Below are 10,214 nucleotides of genomic sequence, written 5' to 3'. Positions count from 1 at the left end.
TCGTGGTTTTATTGTATAACCATATAAGCATATGAATATTACATCACGCAAACAGGTCTTCTCGGCCCTTCTAGTCTGTGCCAAACGCTTACTCTCACCTAGTCCGACCGACCTGCACTCAGCCCATAACCGTCCATTCCTTTCCTGTCCATATGCCTAACCAATTTTCTTTAAATTACAATACCGAAACTGCCTCTGCCACTTCTACTGGAAGCTCATTCCACACAGCTACAGCTCTCTGAGAAAGACGTTCCCTCTCGTGTTACCCCTAAACCTTTGCCCCCATCTCTCAAATCATGTCCTCTTGTTCGAATCTCCCCTACCCTCAACGGAAAAAGCCTATCCACATCAACTCTATCTTTCCCGCTCATAATTTTAAATACCTCTCTCAAGTCCCCCCTCAATCTTCTACGCTCCAAAGAATAAAGCTCTAACTTGTTCAACCTTTCCCTGTAACTTAGGTGCCGAAACCCGGTAACATTCTAGTAAATCTTCTCTGTACTCTCTCTATTTTGTTGACATCTTTCCTATAATTCGGTGACCTGAAGTGTACACAATACTCCATATTCGGCCTTACCAATGCCTTGCACAATTTTAACATTACTTCCCAACTCCTATACTTAGTGCTCTGATTTATAAAGGCTAGCATCCCAAAAGCTTTCTTCGCCACCATATCCACATGAGATCCCACCTCCAGGGAACTATGCACCATTATTCCTAGATCACTCTGTTCTACTGCATTCTTCAATGCCCTACCATTTACCATGTATGTCCTATTTGGATTATTCCTACCAAAATGTAGCACCTCACACTTATCATCACGAAACTCCATCTGCCATCTTTCAGCCCACTCTTCTAACTGGCCTAAATCTCTCTACAAGCTTTGAAAACCTACTTTATTATCCACAACGCCACCTACCTTAGTATTATCTGCATACTTACTAATCCAATTTACCACCCCGTCATCTAGATCATTAATGTATATGACAGACAACATTGGATCCAATACAGATCCATGAGGCACAGCACTAGTCACTGGCCCTCAACCTGAGAAACAGTTATCCACCACTACTCTCTGGCATCTCCCATCTAGCCACTGTTGAATCCATTTTACTAGTTCAATGTTAATACTTAACGATTATACCTTCCTAACTAACATTCCGTGCGAAGCCTTGTCATAGACCTTACTGAAGTCCATATAGACAACATCCACTGCTTTACCCTTGTCAACTTTCCTCGTAACCTCTTCAAAAAATTCAATAAGTTTTGTCAAACATGACCTTCCACGCACCAATCATTACTGACTATTCTTAATCAAACCCTGTCTATCCATATAATTATATATACCATTTCTAAGAATACTTTCCATTAATTTACCAACCACTGACGTCAAACTGACAGGCCTATAATTGCTTGGTTTGCTCTTAGACCCCTGTTTAAACAATGGAACCACCTGAGCAATACGTCGATTCTCCGGCACCATCGCCGGTTCTAATGACATTTGAAATATTTCCGTCAGAGTCCCTGCTATTTCTACACTAAACTCCCTCAAGGTACTAGGGAAAATCCTGTCAGGATCCAGTGATTTATCCACTTTTATATTCCTTAAATTCCTGAGCACCTCTTCAATCGAAATAAATTCCATAACTTCCCGACTTGTTTTCCTTACCTGACACAATTCAATATCCTTCTCTTTAGTGGATATCGAAGAAAATGAATAGTTCAAAATTTCCACCATCTCTTTCGGTTACACACCTAGTTTTCCGCTCTGATTCTCCAAAGGACCAATTTTAACCCTCATTATCCTTTTGCTATTAATATAACTGTAGAAAACCTTCGGATTTATTTTAACTTTACTCGCCAAAGCAATCCCGTATCTTCTTTTAGCTTTTCCTAATTTTTTTCTACGATTCGTTTTACATCCTTTATATTCCTCGAGCACCTCATTTACTCCATGCTGCCTATATTTATTGTAGAACTCGCTCTTTTTCCGAACCAAGTTTGCGATATCCCTTGAAAACCATGGCTCTCTCAAACTTTTAACCTTTCTTCAACCTAACAGGCACATAAAGATTCTGTACCCTCAAATTTTCACCTTTAAATGACCTCCATTTCTCTATTACATCCTTCCGATAAAACAAATTGTCATAATCCACTCCTTCTAAATGCTTTCTCATTTCCTCAAAGTTAGACTTTCTCCAGTCAAAAATCTCAATCCTGGGACCAGTCCTATCCGATCTGCCGTTTTTTAACCCATTTTTTCCAGCTGGTCCAGATCCCGATTCATGCTCAGGTAGTATTCCTCGCTGTCAACTACACCCGTAATATTGGTGTCATCGGCAAATTTTCTGATACAGTTAACGACATTAATATCCAGATCATTGATATACATGACCAACAACAACGGATACAGCAACGATCCCTTGGGCACTCCACTCATGACAGGTCCCCAGTCAAAGAGACAACTATCCATTACCACACTCCAGCTTCCCCAGCGTACCCAGTGGCGAATCCAGTTTACTTCCTCATTGTGAGAGCCAAGCGACTGATCCTTCCCGAGCATCCTCCCACACGGAAACTTGACAAATTTCTTCAACAGCATTGCAGGTAACTACCTGTTAAAGATCTATAAGATTGATTAGACATGACCTACTACGCACTGGCCCATACTGACAATCGCTAATGATCCTGGTTGTACAGATACTTCCCTTCGTACCCCATGACCAGCGTAGATTTAACACCGAGGATAATTCCTCATTACATAATACTTGGCGAGTCCCTTCCAAGCAAAGTTATCGAGATGATCCAGCGGTCGGTACTGACATTTATGGCCTATTGTTTGTTTTTTTTTTAATTCTCCTGCACTTTATTATCGGACGCATTGAGAGTAGTCTGGAAAAGCAAGGCGTCATGGCTTTAAATGATTAATCGACTTACTTAACTACAGCAAGATACGGTACGCTCGATCAAGCACAGAACATAGAATATTACAGCACAGTACACGAGGTTCTGAGAGGCTTTCAACTAATGTAAGTTCGATCTGACACATCCCCCCCGCATCTAAATCAGAATCAGAGGTTTCAAACGTACATTTCAAGAATCAGAACCAGATTTAATATCACAGACATACGTCGCGAAATTGTTAACTTTACGGTAGCAGTACAATGAAATACAAAATAAATAAATATAGAGAAAACAAAACTGAGATACAGGTGGCAGCGCGGAAAAAAGCTGTTCTCAAATCGCTGAGCTTTCAGGTTTCTGTATCTCCTTCCCGATGGTAACACTGTGTAGAGGGCACGTCCTGTTAGTGGGCAATGTTAATGATGGACGCCACTGTGATAAGATTCATCCCTTGTAACAATGAACAATGAGATACAGATAATCTGTATTTGCCAACAATTAGATTTTATTATTTATACTAAAACCACGTAGATTTACAAACTATCTCCTTTGCGCACCCTACTGGAAACCCTGACACTCCATGAACAGTCAATGAAGGGAAAAGGTATTACCCGGGAAAAGAGTTTACGCTGGCAAGACATTCCATAGAAACATAGAAAACACAGAAAATCTACAGCACAATACAGGGCCCTCGGCTCAGAAAGTTGTGCCGAACATGTCCCTACCTTAGAAATGACTAGGCCTACCTATAGCACTCTATTTTCCTAAGTTCCATGCACCTATCCAATGGTCTCTTACGAAAACCCTATCGTATCCGCCTCCACCATTGTTGCCGGCAGTCTGTTCCAAGCCCTCACCACTCTCTGTTAAAAAAAAAACTTACCTCTGACATCTCCTGTGTACCGGCTCCCCAGAACCTTCAGCCTGTGTCGTCTTGTGGAAACCATTTCAGCCCTGGGAACAAGTCTCTGAGTATCCACACGATCAATGCCTCTCATCATCTTCCATCCTCGTGTTCCCGATCTCCACGTGTCCGTGTGGCCCTACTTTTCGGCAATGGTTGGTCTCTGGCCGCTGGAGAGTTATCACCCCTGCATATTTGAAGCACCGGAATCTTATATTGTTCCTCATCAATTGAACCATTGGATCCCCAAACCATTGGCTCAAGGTCACCTGACCTACCTGGGTCACCTGGTTACTGATCATTGTACAGAGCTACAACCAACATATTGTACGTGGCTCTGCCCACCCCAGCCTTGTGTGTTCGTATGTTTACACCCTGACTGGTCCAAACCAGTTAATGAGGCAACCCAGACAGAGTCTAACGAGACTGCAGATTGCTTCTTTGATATGTCTGGCATTTTACATAACAAGTAGCTGCTCCTCTGAGCATGGTCTCAGGTTTATTGCTCTGATTAGATTGTCTCTGGGTCAAGAATCATTTCAGAGTCCGCACCCTTCACGTAACAAATGGCGACTTGTTTGAGAATGGTATCAGGTTTAGCAGATCATTACCTGAAGCTCCCTGTGTCCACATTCAGTTCCTCTAATTAAATTATTCCAGTGCAAGAATCAATTCATAGTCCAGAAAATGCGGGGAACCAGAGAAAACAGGTTTGCCTGCTTTCCTGTCCTTGATCAGTCTGTAGTTTCTACTGGCCAACAGTGATTTATGAGCCATTCAATCTGACGCGACGGTAACTTTCTCGGGTCTGCTGTCGTCTGAATGCACCAGGGTGGATGATGGAGGTTTTGTAGAGATGCCGAGTGCTGTAGGGGTCGAAGGGGTTTACAGAAATGCGGTGTGATGTAGCGGTTAGACCGGTTTTCTTACGGAACCCGTAATGGGTTAAAATCACCAGCAGTAATTGAAAACACCTGGAGTCTGGTATTGTTACAAACAAAACACTATTCATTAGTATCTACGTAATGTAATGGTATAAAACCAGATACATCAGACAGGTTTGCAGAGTTTATACGTTTAAGTGTGTAAATATGAAACCTCAATCTTCTTCAAACTTCGGAGGTAAATGATACAGTCTTAAGATGGAATGACGTCAGTTTAGTTTTTGATATTATGTTGAGTAGAACTGAGGAGAGAGAGAGAGAGGTGATTTGTTTCCCAAGTAAGCCGATGCCGTCAATCTTTCCGTTGTCCTCCAGAGTCCTGTTAAAGTCACCGACTGTGACCACACAAAAGGCTACCGTCTTCACGCGGTAAAGCTATCAGCCCAGTCAAGGGTTAAACACACTGATATCATTCCACCAGTGTCCCCTTTTCCACACTGCGAGTAAAATCTACCTTTTTGTAGGCACTGAAATCTCACCCGGTGTCTATTTCTTCTGTAGTTCTGTCCGTGTCTTCTGTGTATCCATGTGTTTTCCTGGAAAGCCAGTTGACCCTGTACATATCCCAAAGATGATAAAAGTCAGTTGCCCTTTATATAGCTTCGCCCCTCCGTAAACATGGAGTCTCACGAGCTGTTCGGTGCTGGCTCTCTCTGAATCAGTGTAGCCCACTCTCTCTCTCTCTTTTTCAAGCTACTTTCCGTATTGAATAATGTAGAGGATCTCGTCACAACTCTCTCCTGTTGGGAAAAAAACTTGGTTGAAGGACCAAAATTTTTGTCTATCTGTAGATCACAGAATATAAAGCAATACATATCTGATTAACATGTAGCAGACTACGGAATGTATAAAAATGCTAGTTTCTATTTTATTCTTAAACTTAACATTCACACAATCAATCCACCATGTTGTTGTCTTTACCTTTCACATACTTTTTTACAAAACCAAATTCCTGAAAAACCAAATCCTGGTATCTTCAAAATGGTGTTTGATCACACATTTTATCTTTTACACTTCACCACAGAACAATGAACCATCACGTGATCAGCTCCAAAAGGGCTTTCAAGAACGTTGTCCTGCACAAGTGCTAACTCCTCACTCATGTTTTCTAAACTAAGCCCATACGTTGAACTTTCAAAGAAGTCCTTTGTTCCAAGCAAGTCATTAATTCTATATCCAAGACCTTTAGTTCTATATGTTTCCATAAGAACAATTGCAGATGTCCTCCCTTGCTCCAAGCAACACTACCCTTTATTTTGAGAAGTCTCCGAACCCTGTCTCTCCAATTCGCAAACTTGAACAACATCACCAAGTTTTTTTTTAAGATCTTTAAATTTCAAAATATAGTTAAACAATTCAACGTTACTGTCTCAGCATCTGAGAGAGCTGCTTCTGTCAGCAAGGTCAATGATTTTGAAACCAATCCAGACTTCAGAGGTACTTTATTCAAAAGTCCAGAGACAGCACCCTTCTCAATATTTTCAATAACATTCACCTCACCAATTTTCATCTCATAGCCAACTTTTAGAACACTGTCTAACTCAAGTGATTGAGATTCCTCAATTTCCGCTGGTACCAAGTTTAACCCATTATTCACTGAACCAAGACTATCTGACACAAAAGGACTGCATTCCTTTTCAACCGAGTCAGGTACCTCAGACCTTAACTGAGTTTTAACTCGAGGTTCAGTACCCTGTGATTTCGCATGTGCTTTAACAACCAGAACACAGGCAATCGGACCAGCTTCCACTTCTAAGTTTTCATTACTAGTCCCAGTTTCAAATTCAAGTTCACTCTGATTATCCCAGCTGCTCTCTTGGAAGCTCTCATTCAGGACAAAACATAACCTCATGGGTTAAAAGATGCTCATCTGCTGACTTAGTATACCCTGAAGGGGTCTCAGCCACTTTCTCATTCTCCCTATTTAAATTTTTAACCGAAACTGAACCTCGGCCTCAGCTTACTCTTTACTTTCAGCAACATTCCCCACACATCCTCTTCAAACGTTCATTTGGATATAAAATGCTCCGCTATTAACGCCCGTGTTATCGACTTCATCATTCTAGTGGTCACCTTAAGCTTTAAGTTATGAGTAATTCCCAACAGCACATCCCTCTTAACATCATTTAATGCTTCATGAGATGATTCCATCGAAGCCTACCAACCTCACTCTCCATTGCTGCAGTATTTCCACTCAAAAAAAAAATCAGAATGAATATTCCCCTATAGGATCAACCAATAATCACTCAATTAAGCCCCCAACAAATTTAGAATGACTCCCTAATAAATTGACGTATACCGGACAAGCCCCCAATTATTTATAATTTGACGTATACCGGACAAGCCCCCAATTATTTACGTACCCCGTAACGTGCTAAAAGAATCATCAGAAATTGAATACACTGGAGTCTGGTACTAGAACATAGAACATAGAATAATACATCACAGTACAATCCATTCGGCCCACAATGTTGTGCCGTCCCATAAACCCTGCCTCCCAATTTAAATTCCTTCATATACCTTTCTAGTTGTCTCTTAAATTTGACTAGTTCATCTGCCTTCACCACTGACTCAGGCAGTGCATTCCACGTACTAACCTCTTTCTGAGCTAAAAACCTTCCTCTAATATCTTCTCGTCCCTTATCTTAAAGCCATGTCCTGTTTAATTGAGCAACTGTGCCCTGGGGAAGAGACACTGGCTGTCCACTTTATTTATTCCTCTTAATATCTTGTATACTTCTATTACATCTCCAATCATCCTCCTTCTCTCCAAAGTGTAAAACACTAACTCCTTTAATCTATGATAATAGTGCATACTCTCTAAACCAGGCAGCAACCTGGCAAATCTCCTCTGTACCCTTTCCAACGCTTCCACATCCTTCCTATAGTGAGGCGACCAGAACTGGACACGGTACTCCAGGTGTGGCCTAACCAGAGTTTTATAGAGCTGCATCATACCTCTCGACTCTTAAATTCTATCCCTGGACTTATGAAAGCTAACACTCATAAGCTTTCTTAACTAACCTATCTACATGTGAGGCAACTTTGAGGGATCTGTGGACATGTACCTCCAGATCCCTCTGCTCCCGTAATTTATTTTGTACTCTGCCTTGGAGGTTGTCCTTCCAAAGTGTGCCACATCACACCTCTCCGGGTTGAACTCCATGTGACACTTCTTAGCCCACTTATGCATCCGATCAAAGTCTCTCTGAAATCTGCAACAAACAAAACACTATTTATTAGTATCCACGTAACTTAGTAATATAAAACTAGATAGATCAAACAGGTTAGCAAAGTTTATGGATATTTAAGTGTGTAAATATAAAACCCCAAACTTCTTCAAGCTTAGGTGGTAAATGATACAGTCTTACAATGGTATAGGAATGACCTCAGTTCAGTTCCTGATATTAAGATGAATAGAACTGAGGAAATACAGAGAGAGAAGTCATTTATTTTCCAAGTAAGCCGATGTCGTCGATCTTTCCGTTGTCCTCCGAAGTTTTGTTAAAGTTACCGACTGTGACACACAACGGTGAAGCTATCAACCCAGGCAAGGGTTAAACATCCTTATGACCTTCCACCAGTCACCCCTTTTCGAGCAAAACCAATCCTTTCGTTGGCACTGAAAGCTCATCCGATTTCTACTTCTTCCGTATTTCTGTTCGTGTCTTCCGAGTGTCTGTGCGTCTGTCTGAAAAGCCAGCTGACTTTGTATATATCCCAAACATACTGAACGCCAACTGTCCATTATATAGCTCCGCCCTTCCGTAGCCAATGCTGACTCTCTCTCTTTGAATCGGCGTACACCAACTCTCTCTTTTTTAAAGGCACATTCCACAGTGAATGCTCCTCAGGATCTCATCACAGTTTTTACAGATAGCGAGATGTGTCAGCAAACTTATCCGGCAATATGGAAATGTAGTTTACTTGTAGTAGCAAACTGGCACATTTGTCTGTAACAAAATGAAACCAGCATCGTGTCGGAGTGTGTTGCAACATTATGCTGAGTGAACCTGAGTCCCTGACCGCAGACCGTAGTCCCTACACTGTATTTCATCTGCCACTTCATTGTCTGTTCTTCAAACACGTCTGAGTCCTTCTGCAGACACCCACTTTGCTCTAAGCTGCCTATCCGGCAGCTACCTTCGTAACAACTACAAAGTCGGTCACCAAGCCACCAACTCTGTCATCCAAATCGTCGATTTTAACATGAACAGAAGCAATCTCATTACCGACTCCAGAGGAACGCCATTGGTTACCGGTAGCAAACAGAATTGGCACTCATTGTGCTAACAGTTTCTCTCATGCCGGTAAACCCCAATCTTCGATACGTGCCAGTATCCTTCCTGTAATACCATGAGATGTGATCTTGGTTGGCAGCCTCATGTTGCTGCAAGTCGTTAAAACCATCTGAAAATCCAAGAGAAAAACATCCACTGCCTCACCTTTTTCTATTCTGCTTGTTATTTTGTCAAACAATTCCAAGAGATTTGTCAGGCAATATGTACCCTGAATAAAACCATGCTGAATTTGGCCTAATTTAGCATGCACCAAGTACCCCGAAAAATCATCTGTAATGGAATCCAACTACTGAGGTCAGACTAACTGTTCTATAATATCCTTTCTTCTGCCTCCCTTCATTCTTAAAGAGTGGGGTGACATTTGCAACTTCCTAGTTCGGCAGAAACATTCCAAAATCGAGACACTCTTGAAAGATCATTACTCATTTTTAAGAGAAACATGAGGGGGAATTGCTTCACTCAGAGGCGGTGAGAATGTGGAATGCGCCGCTAGAGCAAGTGGCAGGGTCGATTTTCAACATTTCAGAGAGGTTTGGATGGGTATATGGATGTGAGGGAATGGATGACTATTGTCCCGTTAGAGGCTGCTGGAACTAAGCAGATTATTGGCTTGGCACAGACTCGACTGGCGGAATGGCATTTTCCTGTGTTGTCATGCTCCGTGACTCTAATGACTTCACAAACTCTTCCACTACCTCTTTCTGAATCCTGAGGTGTACACCGACTGGTCCAGGAGTCTTATCTACATCCAGGGGTTCAAGTTTCCGAAGCACATTTTCTCATTAGTAATGGCATCTATGCTCACTTCTGTCCACGATACTCTTGAATTATTGTCTTTTTTTCGGATAAAGAAGATGATGTCAGAGTAAGAAGAATAATAGGAGAGGAAGAATAACAAGGAGGTTCTTCATCGGTGAAACTAGGAGAAGGGGAGGGTTGGTATTTTTTTTTTAAAAAAACCTCTTCAGGTGTTTTTCTTAACGAAACCAGAATTGAGCACTGCATACCTGCATGTGTAAAACTAATACAAAATTCACACCACTAAACCTAAATGAAAGCATAATCCAGAAACATGAAGAAATGGTCACTGTGGAAGATCTGGTGAAACACTCCTCTCCATCCACAGAAGACATCCCAGCGATCTGAGCAAACAATTCCTTA

This window comes from Hypanus sabinus, unplaced genomic scaffold (genome assembly GCF_030144855.1).
Source record: "Hypanus sabinus isolate sHypSab1 unplaced genomic scaffold, sHypSab1.hap1 scaffold_248, whole genome shotgun sequence".
Classification (NCBI taxonomy): domain Eukaryota; kingdom Metazoa; phylum Chordata; class Chondrichthyes; order Myliobatiformes; family Dasyatidae; genus Hypanus; species Hypanus sabinus.
The sequence above is the reverse complement of the archived record's forward strand: the minus strand, read 5'-3'. Positions refer to the sequence as shown.